The sequence below is a fragment of the Lepeophtheirus salmonis genome, chromosome 13 (assembly GCF_016086655.4).
Source record: "Lepeophtheirus salmonis chromosome 13, UVic_Lsal_1.4, whole genome shotgun sequence".
Taxonomy (NCBI): domain Eukaryota; kingdom Metazoa; phylum Arthropoda; class Copepoda; order Siphonostomatoida; family Caligidae; genus Lepeophtheirus; species Lepeophtheirus salmonis.
In genome coordinates this window covers 28,548,456-28,565,465 of record NC_052143.2, presented here as the reverse complement: position 1 = coordinate 28,565,465, position 17,010 = coordinate 28,548,456, and the positions used below count along the sequence as shown (strand labels likewise).

The window sequence follows — 17,010 nt, the reverse complement described above, 5'->3', positions numbered from 1 at the left end:
TAAAAGGTTTTGGAGTAATGGCCAAAGGATGAAAGTAAGGTTTGGAATGAATGGGATAAGGAAAATGACTTAGGAGGAGTCATTGACAGGCTTATTTCATTTTTGGCGAGGGAAACCATACCGCCAGACCGCCGGGAAATTCCTATAACTTTATAATGCTATATATGAATAGAATATGAGATATCCTCGTATGCTTATCCTGATAACTCTTCCTCGAAAACAGCAACGCGTTTGATCATTTATAAAGATATCGTAGATACATGTTAACATTGTAGTATGTATATTAGGAAAACTCGTTTACTAATGATCCTGAAATGTATCCACCAACATAGATTGTTATATCCTTTCTTGATGAAATGTAAGGTCAGAAAGGCCCATCCAAATTAATGAGGGATCAGATTGGTGTTTTTCATCTTCCCTCTCATTTAAGTCCTTCCCTAAGGAGGGAGATATCCTCCACCACTATAACTAAGGAAATAAACTTACTGTCTCGTAGTAAAATTTGACATCTTGAATCTCATATGAATTAGATACTTATCCACCACGTGATTTGAGGAAGAAATACGGACTACCGAAGACTTGCTGCTGTTAAGAAACTGATTCCTTTACTTTTTACGAGTCACACACATTTAATTAATGGCATTATTAAAACTCCATGTTGCCGGATTAAATCACAAGACTCCCTTTCAGCTGCCGCGGTTCCTACAGCAACAGCATTGGCTAAATCTTCTTTGGCAAGTCTCTCACGTATGAGCTCAGCAATTGCAATTTGCGTACGACGCTCAAGTTTGTCTAATTTAGGTGCAACATCACGCTTCAGGTCCCAATCAGGCTTGCGAGGAGCGAGATTGGTAAAGTCACAACAGTAATAAATCTTTGAGTAACTAACTGAAAAGGTGAGCTTCAGAGGTTGCGTCATACGGAGTATGATTTGTGTTTTCTTTCTTACTTTCCATCTCTCTCAAGCTGCTCACAACTAATCCAATAAAACGTCATGACAGCTAAGCTGCTTTACTCCCAAACATTCTTCAAATTGTGAGGGTTACCACGTTAATTTTCGGGTTTTTTTGTTTAACATATCCGGCGAGAAATAGAATATTCATCACTGCTTATAAGACTAAGTCTTTGTTGGGTTCACCATTATTTGAAAAATTATTCTCAGTGATTAAGGAGCTAGGTATTAACAAAAGGGAGTTAGTTTACATTGAGCGTAAAGTGATCTATGGACTATGATTCATATAAGATATGGTCAGGGGAAAGATCAAGACCAGATCATATAGTTTAAGTACAGTTTATAAATACATACATAGTATTATCTTATTGTAAACTCACTATTGCATAGATATGCTATAAAGTATTAACTTAGATGGGAGGGACCCCGCCTTATAAAGAGAATATAGAAATATAGACATTTAGCGAATTTATAGCCTTCAAAATAAGTGAACTAAATTAAAATCAAAGCCCTACCTTCCGAATCCATGGACGCTGGTTATAACAAAGTACCTGAACACAGAACTATTAAGCACGTTATAAACATTACTACTGATGAATCCTCGTCATATTAGCTATCAAGCGTCTATGCAGTGCTATTGGTTGTGTGACGTGAGGATATTGAAGAGGAGAAAAGGAGGATAGGATAAATATAGAAGTATCACGGTGGTGCATAAAGTAATAAATATTCTTCCTAGTCAAAATGGCGGCAATTGTCCCTAGTGTGGGCTTAAGGAGGGGAAGTTAAAGAAAAAAGGAGGCATTTTGTCCCACAACTCCCCTGCAGGCTAGTCGGCATTTTAAAATATAATTAATAATTATAAATAAAATATCCTTCTATCGCTGAACATTGTTCTTTCTTCTTCTCGCCACCAATAGCTCGGAGGGGGGTTAAGAGAGAAGGGTTTTTGATATGATAAATATGGTGTTGTGTATATATATATTTATAAAAGTGTGTTGGAATTGGCTTAATTAAAGAAACACTTTTACACCATATATTAAAATTTAAAGTTGTCAAAATTGGTGCTAGTAATTAAATACCCCACCCAAACATTGTGTTAATTTTATTTTACTGAGCTTGTTCATTATTACCAAATATTAATTTGTATGTATCAATTTATTAGGTATAGTATTTTATGAATAAATAGTTATGGGGTAGGAATTTCGAGATAAGTATTCTCTGAAGTATCAGCTCTAAAATAAGTTGTTTTTCAATTACTTAAGTTTAATACCTTGGCATAGTACCCAACTTAGTCCCAAATGGAGGTACGGAGAATGCTCATCTCGAATCCTACTCATACCCAAACAATTGATCATTCTAGCCTATTTGTCCTTGTTATATACGAAGTGGGATTTGTATTTATTTCCTTCCTCACACGGCTCTTATAAAATGTCATGACAGCTAAGCAAATTTCCTCCAAAACATTCTTCAAATTGTCGGAGTGACCACTTTAATTTTCTGTTTCTTTTATCTTTTCATAACAGCTTGTATTGAAAATGTTTTGTTTGATAATAACTTATTAATATAGACCACATCTATCCTCGACAGTCCTCAAAGTTAAATATTATTTTATTCAACTACTATTTTATGTACATAATTAACTCACAGGATATAATTGTTGAAAAGTTTTTAATTTGTTTCCATATGATTTTAATATCATATGTAGCAACTACTAAGGGAAAATCAAGTTATATTATAATATTATGATAAATTAAATCAATTTTTTGGTCCCAGGCAATAACAATTTTGTGACTTTTTTTGGTATCTATTTTAAATAAAACACAGTTTTTATTTCCTCAGTCCAATGTTATATTTTACATTAAAAATATCTACTATTTTTCCAAAAGATGGCTTTAGGTACGTGTATCTTGAGTTGTATTAGTGCTAGATTGTGTTAGATAAATAAAATGTCCTATTAAAAAAAACTTCACGTACAGTTTTTAGATTGTTTTACTGAGTTATGTTTGAGTGCACATCAAGGATGGACACCAGCAAAGATAAAATATGCTATATTTTACATTTTTTCTTCGAATTTGAAAAAAACAAACATTAAAATAATGGATTTCTTTATACTAGATCTAATAATAACAAGTGTTGTTATTCTATGATAAGATTAGTTGACCATCATTAGCCTAACTCGAAAACCTCAGTCATAATAATTTAACTTCATGTCTGACAAGGAAAATAACAACAATATAATTATGCTTCTATGCATTCGTACATAACATACCTACTATGTACATAGTTTCTTAGTAGTATGGCGGAAAGGGGAATATTTTGTAAAGTTATGTTTTTGAAATTAACTTTTTTATTAACAACTTTTAAAAAACTGCTACAAATTTATATATTACCTTTTTTATGTAAGAAGAAAATAATAGAACAAAAATTGTGCCAATAGAGATTAATAACTTTGAACTGTGACAAAAAAAATCCAAATTTCTACAACATACTTTCATTTTTTAATCAAAAACTCTGTCTTTTCGAAAAAAATAGACAAAATATTTTAGTTAAGGTTAGTTAACCGCCTTACTCTACCCCAGTATTTACGGTAATGTATTTATTTGGACTTATTTTACAGCATTAACGAATAAAAATTTAAAAATATAATACAAGTGTGGGTTATTGATTTTTTTGGTAGCCATATTAATTAAAGCAGTTACTATGAAATAAAAATAAATGGAATTGAATTAAGAAAATAAAAAAACGTCTTAAGGGTACGTCGACGGGGTAGGACACCCCTTCCCCCTAAAGCCACAGAAATTCAATTAAGTGTAGCAACCTATGTACCAAATACCATCAAGATTTTCATTTATAAAAATTACATATGTTATAAGAATAACCATAACAATATCCTAGAAAGTATATAAAAATAATAACACCGATTTAAAAAACGTTGTTAAAATAGTCAGTTTTCTAAAATACATCCATGAGGAGTAAGATTTATTTTCTATTCAGCCGAGTTTTTCATATTTCTTTCCTTATAGGTATTCTCTATAGAACCACTCTCTGCCTATAAATTAATTTGAGTCTCAGTTGTAAATCCAAACAGTCTACATGATACATCTTCCCCCATTCCCATGTTCCTTAGATGCATCGTTAAGGGAATATTCCCTTTAATGAAGGCAATTATAAGGGCTTTTATATACCCTTCTGTTTTAAAAATCTCCACTTCATATTAGGCACCTCCAAAAAGAATTTTGTTGGTCGACATGCCGTGGTTCTATCCATTCCTGTTTCTTAATGAACTTCTCAATCTCAAAAATAATACTGGACTTAAAGGAACTTTCACTTCAGATTCCTCAAGAATGGTTCCCTATTTTGTGCAAGCAAGCGTATTAACATCTTCATTACTCGTGTGATCCTAAATCTAATTCTAAATTTTTTCATGGTTAATTATAAATTATTTATTTGTTGAGGAATGACTTTAAAGCTAAACCAGGCTGGGCCACTTAATTGTGCGTTGTACTTTTGTATACTACACAGAAAAGGGACTATCATTTTATAAACTTACTGATTTAAATTACATAGCAGAAAGACAAAATGCAATGACGATTGTTGAGTAATTATAAAAACCCTATCATAACTCAATTGAAAATCGTTTATGATAGGAATAACTAGACTTGAGTTTGAATGCGATGACGTTGCATGTCTCTATTTTAAACTTAACTTGAGTTGATATAGTCGGACAATAATCTCTCTAAAAATAAATTAATGTCATTTATTGTTTTAATAAAGTATTATTTATTATCCAGCAAGGTCCTCTAAAATATGTTATGATATGTCTGAGACAATAAAACGATATCGATCAATGCTTTTTAATTATATATTTTTTTAGGTGTTGTCATCCCTTATTAATTAGTTAATATTTTATTCTTTCTGTGTATCAAACACATTAATCAGTTGACTAATTAATGTTACACAAAAACTAAAAATAGAGTATGTTCAATAAATTAACAAAGAAAATGTTTATAAAAAAATTATTTCCCATTTTTATCTTACACGTTTAAGTTTTGTATTTATCCATATTACATAAAGTAAGATCAGGCTATGGTTGAAATAAGTTTAAGGAAGGGATTTTTAAATATTTTTTAGGGATAAACCACTCGTAAAATATTTATATAACTCAAGTACTTCCTTACAACCACAAAGCATTTTTAGCTTCAGTGATAGGGGTGTCTGTAGGATTATATACCATGTATATATATATTGATTTATTTATTTATATTATTATTATTTTTTTTTTTGGGGGGCTTGGTCTTGGGAATCTTTTGAAAATAAATCCAAAAACTAGAAAAAATTCAAAATATGAAACTTTTCGAAAAAAAAGTTCAAAAAATCTTTTGCTTTTCACAAGAAATTTAATTTTTTTCTCGAAAAATTGAGTTTTTTTCGAAAAAATATTCAAAATTTACAGTTGTACACAAAAAAATTAATTTTCTTGGAAAAAAATTCAAATATTACATTATAACAATACATTTTATAGTAAAAAACAGAAATTCCTAACTTGGAGGCAACAGCCTCTCTAACCCACCTCCTACGTACGCCCCTGAGTAATGTACCAATTATCAAACATTATTTTCAAAATCTCTAGTACCCCTGGAGTGCCTCCAAGTATCCGAAGGGATATGTGTACTCTCATTTGAGAACTACTGGTTTAAGGTATTTATTGATTTAAAAAATTGTAGCTACAATCAGTATTTACCTAGTAAATATCATTTTTCTAGCGTCTATAAAAATGAACGCTATATATTATGGGTTAGGTGCCTGATTTAATTATTAATTATATAATCTAGATATAGTAGATTCATTAGTTCTTTGTATTTTACGTTCATTATTTAAAATATTTTTTTTATCAATTGATATGAAACTTTTAAACTAAAAATTGAAATTATCAAATAAATTCTGCTTATTTTTGGGAGACATATTATATTTGATTCAATTTAGGGTTAAAGTGTATAAACAAACATTGGTATTAGTGCACTTTTTGATCTGTATAGGATCTACAATAATAAATTTTGAGCGATTGTAACGATGTATCATAAAGTGACAATTATTTAGGGCAAATGAACATGGTTATGTTACTCAAATAATTTGCAACAATGTGTTTTTGCCAAATATACATAAATAATGCGTCTTTGAAAATGTTTTACTATAAAATAAAACCATCATTGAATCCCAGGAATCATATTATAAAATAAAACCATCATTGAATCCCAGGAATCATATTATATAATAAAGTGTACTTCATAAATAATCTGTGCTTTTTTAGTAATGATTGATATATTTAATATTATGCCTAAAAGTATTAAATCAAGGTAAATTATCTACTTTTTCAAATGTCATGTTATATATAAAGTTTATATAAAACTTCTCAATATTAGGAATATGCTCACTGTATAACAAGATTAATTCAATTTCAATAATAAAAAAAGGACTAAGGGCTAACAAAAGATGAGACAAAATACTAAGGAACTAGATTGATCTGTTCCATTAAAGAAGTACTTTGTAAGAATAATTATCCATATATTGCGTTTTTTCCTTCACGGTTTAAAATAAAATTTGAGTATATTTATTGGTAATTATTCTTTCCTTTTTACAAAGTACTTCATTGGTACAATAGAACAGTCTATATGATTTTGTTGGCGTCCTTGTGAAGGGATATTCTTGTATTTGTTTCTTCTGAGGAATTGATGTACAGCCATTTTAATTAATTGTCTCCTTTATTCACAAATTGATTTAACCATATTATATATATTTAATTTCGTAAAAAGTGATGGAGAATGCATGAAGTACATACTCATCTTATCCCAATGGCCAGGGATTTGTCAGGATGTTCATGAATAATACGTCTAAAACCATGAGTTAGATTTTATTCTAATATCAGTTTTGTAAAATATTTTCTAACCTTAAAACGATCATAAATTAAATTATTATCTATTATTCAGACGAATGTATATATGAATCAGAAAGGAACATTAGTGCTTGATTAGATCTAACACCAATTCTGCCAAATATTCAAGTTACTATTAAAAACAATTATTAAATTGATAGAATTAACATTATCAAAAGAAAATCAGATAATATTAAGTGCTGATAGGAACTGGTTCCCAAACGGTGTATCTTGAGGCAAGTTCAAGTGTGCCGCACACTTTATGACAACCATACATTATTTCCAATAGCTTATAATAATCAATATGATTGGTTTAATTTAAAATAGGTGTATAAGAAATGTATATGTCTTTTGGTGTGCATTGAGTATAAAAGGTTCGGGAACCACTGTCTTAGGGGACATGTAATTACTAGATATCATGGAATTACCTGATAATTAAGCCTGCTAATTAGTTTGAGATTAAACACAGGCTTCTCAAGTTTTTTTACTTAGGCTTGCGTGACATTTTGAGATCTAATGTCAATTTACAACATAAAAATATCAGAAAAAATCGTATTTAAATTGAGAAAATTCGTCTTACAAAAACAAAAGATAGATCTTCCAACGTAATTTCCACACACGAAGGAGATGGCAGTGTCTCTGAGGGAACTGATGTATTAGTCTTCATAGAGTGACCAGCTACATGAGAGGCAAATTCCTCAACCGAAGACAGCAGAGAGCCACAGATACAGCATACAAATTTTTTCTAGCTTTTTAACCGTCTTTTCTTGTAATCTTTAAAATTATTCTTTAACTCTAAAATTTGTCGATGTTATCTCATAAGATGCAGAAAACTGAAAAAGTAAGACAAATTTATTTAAATGAGCGAAAATTCGAGCGATTTTTTCGCTCTTCTAAAATGGAAAGCGCGCTTCCGCCCTTGCTCGTTATTGAAAACAATGAAGGTGCTCCTACTCTCGCTCAAGAATTTTGAGCGGCGCCCTAAAGATCAGCGCTTACTAATGTATTGCTAAAGAGGCTGCATATAATTAATTTGTGTATATTGCTACGAGGACCAAGGAAGAAGTCACTCCTAACAAAATTAGTATTTTGTGGCATTTTTTTCACTGTCATAGATACGGGTTCGACATTTAAAAAAAACTCATTTTTAATGTCAAAACATATATACTTAATTATGAAAAATAAAAAAATGATGACAGCTTTAAATAACTTTTAATGAATTTGTAAAATCTTTAGTATTTTGTGTCTCTGGGAATCGCAAACGAATTTTCCCAAGCTCAATTTGATCAAGATTCTCAAAAAGTACAAGTAGTGAGACAATGAGACTTAATATATATTTGCTTTATATAAACAATTAAACATAAAATGTCTTCCTCTTGATGCCGTTCTAATCCTATTGTGAAGATAGATACAGTTTGGCGAGGAAGGAGGCAACATTGACTAGGGATATAAATTTGCCAAATTGTCTTAACAACACTTTTTTTTTTAATTTTTTTTTGATCTTGTGGCTTCCACTCTCCCCTCAAAGCTCAGCTTTTGTCGTTCAGCCTTTTAAATTGTTAATGAGTGCCTTGGAGTAGGGTATGATGCAAGAGATCTCGTCACAACTAATTACCGTGTCAAGAAGCGCTGAGACACGATTTCTTTTGGCCTATATCTCGGTTGTGCTTGGACTGATGAATAAGTTTGTTTCACAAGAATTGCTTGTTTTCATTAACAATTTAGAAAAAAATTGGCAAATTATTTATTAAGTCAATGAAAACTTTTTTACATTTCCATTCACGATCGCTGGGACGCACTGTCGAAAACTTTAAATACATTCCATTGAGATATATGTAACGTATGCTCATTGTACATATGTTCACTGACATTGTATTTGTTTCCAAGTACTTACATACATACCAAAATTCAATTAATTTATAGCATGTTATTCCCTCATGGTAAATTAAAAAATAACTACATACAAATATATATTATTAATATTAATGAAAGGACAATACAATGGAAAATTATTTGGAAAAAAACAAAATAAACCTTAATTACATAAAACAATTTCATCAATCCATGAGTTTTAACACTATATTACTTAAAATAAAATTATGATTAATTACGAGATGACTTTCTCAATTTTTGTAAATGATTCAATTTTGACTTGAATTAAGACGTGTATGTATGTATTAGAAGTGGGCTACAGGTATTCTCTTTGAACAGTTTAGACAAAGTATTTACAGATATATTATAATACTTGTGATTAATACTATATATTGTAATTGCAAAGAAACTATAGAAGTACATAATTAAGCACTATTTCAACAAAGTAATGCACCTGTATACATTAGTTATGACTGTAAAGTTGATAATTCTGTAGAGAAAAATGCATGCAAGAAGAAGGGCGGGAGGGGGAGGGGGGGAGAAAGACTTATGGTATCATTGTTTAAAATACTGATATGATTATCAGCTCCCTGCTTTATTATGATTTTTGAGAGTATAACGAAAGTATTTATTAGCAAAATGTTTAATAAAGATATATTGACTTAGACGTTTTTTATCCGTTACAGTAGATTTGAAAACGTCACACTCTATGAAATTGTAATTCATTATGAACCATATTCTCAGAACAATAACTAATGAAACGACAAAGTAGAGTATTTCGAAATATATTTGAAGTTCCAAGTTTAAAAAGAAGGCTTAAACTAAATATAATCTACATACTAAAAAATAAACCATTATTTATGTTAAATATACAAAATTAAACAAATTGTAATCATATAACTAATAATAACAAATAAATTATAAATACAGAATATTGAAATAATAGATTGATTCAAATAATTTCTTGTTCTGACATCGGAATTCAGTTAAATATGTCATAACTTTAGGTTGCAAAACACAAGCAGACGTAGAGTTTAATCAAAAAGATAATCACCCCTTTTTCTTCATGTGGAAGTTGCTATATACAATTGTGGATAGGATAGATATATCTCTACCGATGAGATCTAAATAATTATTAATAAGAAAGTAAATGTCAAAACCATAAAATTAGACAATAAATATACTAATAAAAAAATGTTGGAATTAAATCCATTGTAAAGATTTAGTGCAAAAGCTAATTATGTAGTAATGTCTGGCGATATTACTCCTTATTAAGGGCATCAAAAAAGATTCTCCCCCCCGTTATTTATGTTTGTATAACAGCATACTATTATCATGAAGGATACGCACAATTACTAATTATAATGCTACACCCAATGTAACTACCCCCGTTGTTGTGACCATTTAAGCAGTTGTTTTTGCCTTTTATGAGTTTTCTGAACACATATTTTCTTGGAGCTTATCAACCATAAGTCCTTAAGTGATAAAAAAGTAGTATTTATTTACTATATAATATTGGAAAACCTTATGATCATACCCAATGATGGATGAAAGGATGGTTCTCAACTAGTTTGTCTAACATTAGTTTCTTCACTTATGATCATAAGACAAAATATATTGTTAGTTAGAGAACATCAAACTCATCATTACATGAAGTGTACTCGTAACTTTTTTGTGACCACTTACCATAAAGCATAAATAGATAACTTTGGCACAAAATCTAAAGAATAGAAACGAGGCAATTAAGTAACAAATTATTTTAAAAATATTGCTATTATTTACGTGTTGACAATTCAATTATAACGAAACATTCATTCCATTTGGTGATCAACAATTCCCTCAATTTCTTAGTACTTAGTTTGGACCTCCTTTACGTATTGATGATATTAATCATACTAAAGACCCTCTCAGCATTACAATTGACAATATTTTTGTATACAAGGTTTTCACTTGTTGAGAGTTCCTTTAGTTTTGTGTAGCCATGATTCTTTTGAAGCACTTCTTTTAACTTGTTCTTGAATGGTTCTTCCTTCAAATCTTGAGTCAGATTTTCTACTATGGTTAAGGTGTTAAAAAGAGACAATCTTTCCTGAAGCGTAGTTATTACCGAAGGTATTTGAAGAAAATTTTCCCGTATCCATACTACTTCTTCTCTTAAGGAATCATGATTAATTACTTCTTGTGCTCTTCTGGATGCTGCCAAATCACCATCAAGGATGTTTAAATATTCTCTGAAGACGTCAAAGTGATGGTAGTAGTACTTCACTGCTTTTATCCAAGTTCCTTATCTTGTTATAATTGGTGATGGAGGGAGGGAAATTTCGTACGAAGCAGTAAATACTCTCTTTGTGACTATCCATAACATTTAAAGGGATGTTACACGACACAAATAACTTTGCTACGTCCAAATTGAATGATGAACTGTTTAATTCTCGTTCGTCTCCTTGATTCTTGTGTTTCTTGAAGACTTTTTAGTTGTTGATGTGATGGGAGATTATGGAGTGGCGGATTACTTGCCATAAAGAACGAAATGGGGACGAGAACCGCAAAAACAGCAAGATATACTTTTATTTTCCCAATCATAATTCCATACATCAGTACCTCCCTTGTTAGAAACCCATGAAAAAAAGGCACATTTTCTTTGGCATGATGATGATTTGTACAATACTGAGGAAAATTTGTTTAGAAGATGCAAGCGTACCAATGTGTTTTATTCCTTTTTTTACATAATCTCTTTCAACCAATCAAATTCGTTCTTTTTCAACTATTCCAACAACCCTATTTATGAGGGCTGAGCATAGGGTATTGCGACTACGAAAGATTGTATGTTTGTATTGTTATATGAAACCTTAGACCAATGAGAGAAGGCGTGGGAGAGACATCACAAATATATCATGCTTTTAATATTTAGAAGAACGTTATTTCAAATCAGTATAAATTATATTATATTAATCCATTAAAAATAAGGCTAACCAATTTAGTCAAAATAATAATAGAAGCTTAATTCAATGTAACACATTAATCAATTTATCCTCTTTCGCAAGCAATAACAGCCTCGATAACAAGCGAACAAATTTGCAGCTCTTAACAATAAAGGCTGTGTCCATGACATACCACGCTGTCATGATTTTAGCTCGGAGAAAATATAAGTTTGGACGAGAAGTGTGGCAGATACCCCAAACTACAAAGCCCAGGGAGATGAGGTCAAGGCTGGAGGAGAGGCACATAGAGACTGGCTTGAATTCAGCCTTATTGTTGTTTTGGTTATAGTTAGCGTTATGGGGCTGTAATAGACTTTTTTATGTTAAAATCAGTCCGGATGAAGATACAAACGGTCTCTGCAGCCTTCTTGGTATTGAGAAGATGGCACACGTACCGCCTTTTTTTGCAATTGTACTCACTGTTTTACACTTAGAGAAATTGAATAAAAAAACTTGTTTATTTTTTATTTGAACTGTTCTTTGGATGCGTAAAAAAACATTGTAATTAAACATCATGGAGATAAAATCTTCGTTCCATTCTACGAAAAGTTTTGTGTCACACTCTTTACAATTGATAGTTCAGAAATGATTTAATTCGTATATTTCATACTAATATGCTTTACAAACGTCAATGCATTTACTCTATCATTTAGTGTCAGTAAATATCGAAGCAATCATTCTTTTATAAATTATTTTCACATCGTAAGTTAATGTAGTCTGTAACTTGTTTATATTCAAATATGGTGATAAGTTATTTAGTCATTCAGAAAGTAACTTCCGACGCAGTAAATTTTGAAATATAAAGTTCGAATTTATATTTTTAAATATCTGCTTACTGAATTTAGGTATTCATTTATAATTTATTGTCACGTAAGAGTTTTCATGAAATATTTTTGTCTATAATAGGAGAATTGAATATGCATTGCTGATAAATATATCTAGAAAATAAGACCACCTTTAACTTATATAGTCGAGAATAAACATTGGCTTTTTCATTCTTATGACAGAAAAGACTCATAACTAATATGTAAATCGTAAGTGAAGCTAAAAATGTCTAAAATTACAGTCATAATTTAGCCTTTTAAATGGATTCAGTTTGATAAATACGAGTTGTTTATTACTTATTACTAGTAAACTTCAACGACAGTGAAGGATTCAAATCAATTAACGATTTCTCTAAGAATACAACCCAAAATAGAGTAGAATTTAGAAGGAATTTCAATGAAAGAGCTAGAGATGAAGGAAAATAACACTCTTTGTTCCTCACTGGCTATTTTATTCCAGTATTCATTCTCTTGACGAAACACCTCAGTTCTTCTAGAGGCATAAAATGATTCCGTACAAGATTTAGATCGACAAATGTGTATTTAAATCAATGGATTATGACGTAACATATTTTGATGTTAAATAATATCAGCACAATGAATGATACTTCCATATTAAAGGAGATGAGATCCATTAGGATCGGCACAAGAACCATTGCTAGTGAGATGAGATCTCTGAACATCAAGAATATCCGAATATGATCGACAAATGTCAGATATGCATTCATTGGAACTATGAGTAGACACAGATTCATGCATCCAGATGCTATCCAGAAAAAGATCCATCTAGATAATCTTTATTGTCTTAGAAGTAATTAATTTGAGGTATTGGGATATCACTAATCTGACTAAAATTCATCACATTGTGCATAAGCAAGTACACGACCAATTAGAGCTCCATGAAGCCATTATTACTTACAATCGATGTATGAATGGTAGCAAAACGTCCACAAACTACAACAATGACGGCAAAAGAGCAAAAGATTGCAAATCTACTCCGCGGCTATCACTCTGTAATGGAAATAGCAGATATTGTATATTGCTCTGTTGAGCTTGTCCGCAAGGTCAGGAGGCTCATTAACAGTGGTAAATGCCTCTCCAGGTTGACAGTAGGTGGAAGATACAAAAGGATTGCCACTGAACACTTTTTGATCTCTGTGTCCTTTGAAATTGAAGCCTCACCGACAACACACAAGAAAGTGTTTGCCAACAACTTCAACATCAGGAAGGGGACTATCAGGAATGCAGTCAAAAAGCTGGGTGCTTATTCTTATATCTATGGAAAGCGCCAAATCCATAACAACTCAAGCTTGGTGCAAGGATAACCTCGCCGAAGTCTGCCTTCAAACTTGTGGCCCCCTTCATCACCGGAACTGCTGGCCACTAAACTATGGAGTTAGAGGCTTCGTGGAGAGGAAAGCCTGCAGAGTCCCCTACTACAATGTGTATTCTCTGAAGGCTTCTGTTGAAAGGAGTATGGGCTGATATGTCGAAAGACTACACCATCAAAGTGTGTAAGGCATTCAGGCCCAGACTACAGACAAGTATTTCTTATACTAATATATGTTATTCTTGATAAAGTTGATTTACATGTTACAATCCAAAACGGTACTTTTTGCTTAAACTGATATTATAGTATATCATTTGGTTTATTCCTTGTTCATCCCATGATTTAGTTTGAATGTAAGAGGTTTTGTTGCACTTCTTATTACTTCTTGCTTGTGATGTTATTGCTCAATATATCATTTCTTCAAAGCTTTTTCAAATAACTAGGAAAAAAATGTAGGGTTTATACAAACAAAATTTCTTTTTATAATAAAATATGGAATTTCCGTTCAACGCTTTAAAATTGAACTGATGTGCGGCTTTAAAGATATGTAATATTTCTTGTTTCTTTCTTTATTCCGTAGAAAAAACAGTCATTTCATATATATATATATAAGGAATTTACGAACACAACATTTGTATAACAAAAGATGTTGTTCATTATTGTGTATCCTACAAATACATAAATATTTGTATTTATTCCTAATGAAAGGAAGTGCTGCTATTTGTACAATATACAAAAATATTTTGTCTCCTACGCACCCCTTGTTTTATTATACCCTTTCCAATATACTTTTGACATTCAGAGCTTTTTATACATATAACATATATATATATTATTACTATCGTTATTATTTTGAACTTCATACCAAATACTGAGTAAGTGTAAGACTTTTTTTTCAATTAACTTTTTTTCAACTTTCATCAAATAAAAAGCCTGTTTTTGTCCAAATACATAGGCATAAAAATTTATATAAATATATACAAAAACATAGTTCTAATACAGAGGAAGAAGTCTGAGTGTGAAAACATTAACCCGACATAAAAGCAATTGTTACTTTTTGGAGCTTATAAATAACGTAGAATTATTTATGTTGAGGACCTAGGTATCACAAAATATAGGTATTAGAAGTAAGCTATTATGTCCTGCTTAAATGTAGATAATGTTCATGTGTGAATACATATTTCCTTCTAAACAAATAAAATAGAACTTCCAACAATTCCAACATTCAGAGTAGGGTCACAAAAATATCAGTAGGATTTAATTACGATTTATACCAAGACTTTATAATAAAAGTTTTCGATATGCAACTAAACGACTACTGAAACAAATATAAACTATTTATTTTCTTATCTCATGTCTCTAATTGTAAAACTGTCAGGGCACCAACAAATAAGTCAATACGTGTGTCATCTCCTCCGTTTGATGTCAGTGCCAAGAAGGCTGTGGAGACCGTTTTTACCCATCCAGACTTCCTACTTCATCAAAAAGTACATTACAGTCCCATACTACTAATAAGAACCAAACTTTCTGCAGCAACAATAGGGGTGGTGTCTGAGTGGTCTCCACGTGATCCTCCTTATTTTTGACCTCAAACCCCTGGACTTTATAGTTTGGAATGTCTTAGGAAGAATGTATGATACACTTCTCATTCCAATTTGGATTAGTTCCGAGCTGTCATCAGGACAGCTTCATAGGCCATAGAAGAGCCCTTCATCGACAATATCTGCCAAACAGTTTGCCGGTTTATCGAAGCTACACAAATATCACAAATTGGTTTGGAACTGTATTTTCTTGATTCCATCAAAATAATTTTATACTAAATTTAGTCATATTTTTGCAAGTTTTGGGTCACCACTGTATATTACAACTTATTTATTTTTTTGTACTTAATATGTTCATAATACGAAAAATATATAGGATCATTTTGCCATAGTGGACTACAGCGAGGAACGAAGACGATTGTCGGATTTCACTCAAATCAAAAATTAAATAATGAGCCTTAAAAAAATATATATCTAATTTCTGTCTCTATCTTTTAACTAATGAAATAAGCAGTTTTTAGCACGTTACTTGCTATTTTTCTTTTTATTCTACTTTTGTTTACAATATTAATATACTTTAGTCTAATGAATATACGAGTGCGAATAAATTTTTTTATAACTTCATATTCTTCGTTAGGATACTTTTCCACAATTATGCTGATGAATTGATCCATCACATATGGTTCGGTATAAAAAAAATCCCTTGAAAATTAATGAAATGCTTTTGTATTTTTTTGCAAAATTCAAAAAAAGATTCCAATCTTTGAAGCAGTCCCCCTCCTGACAATGTTTTAAGCCATGGACTTGGAGGAACTTTGATGCTGGAAGTATTATACCCCAGATTGGGAAATTTTTGATGTAACGATTGGCCACATATCCAGCAGCATAAATAAATCTTTCATCTTCACAGATTTTAGGAAAACGTAAATCATTAGATGGTTGTTCTATTGTATTTTCATCGTTATTTATATCTTCCTCAATATCACCTTTAATGATTTGAGGATAAATTATATCATCAAAGTCTTCATAAAATTCTATGTTATCTTCTGAATTTGCTTCGCTCAAAGTAGGACCTAAAAGGAGATGCAGGTTTAGTATATATACATTAGTGCATTGGTGATACTACAACCTGAAATTTGTTGAAACATAGAAACAAACCCATTACTTCAATATCAGTCCTTTAACAAATTCCTCCTCATTCCATTTTCCGAACCTCTTCCCACTGATCATGAGTTTATATTGAGATGTAGTATATCTCTTTTACAGTTCTCCTTTCATCGCTTCCTTAAAATTAGATTTGGATTTTAATAATCTATTTTCCGATTGAAGGATTTTCACCTTTTTGTGTAAATCTGCATTCTGTTTCCTTAGTGACTCGATTTTTAAGACATAGAAACAAAACCATTACTTCAGTATCAGTCCTTTAAAAAATCCTCAAATCTTTTGGATCTTTTCTGGCATTAGAAGCCCTACTAATTTGTATAATCCGGGATACACATGCTTGATTAGATGTGTTACCTTTTCTAAACAAATGTTTGAGTTGATTTTACGTTGGTTTGGGATGATTTGTATAATGTCTCC

At 31.1% G+C, this 17,010-nt stretch overlaps 1 long non-coding RNA gene across 1 annotated transcript in view; it reads right to left on the bottom strand.

Annotated features, from left to right (window-relative positions):
* Positions 1 to 1,604, bottom strand: part of LOC139906945 (uncharacterized) — a 90,015-nt gene extending 88,411 nt beyond the window's left edge. The window contains exon 1 of the long non-coding RNA XR_011783204.1: positions 1,468 to 1,604. This is a non-coding gene — a long non-coding RNA (uncharacterized lncRNA). The remainder of the gene's footprint in view (positions 1 to 1,467) is intronic.
* Between the last annotated feature and the right edge of the window lie 15,406 nt (positions 1,605 to 17,010).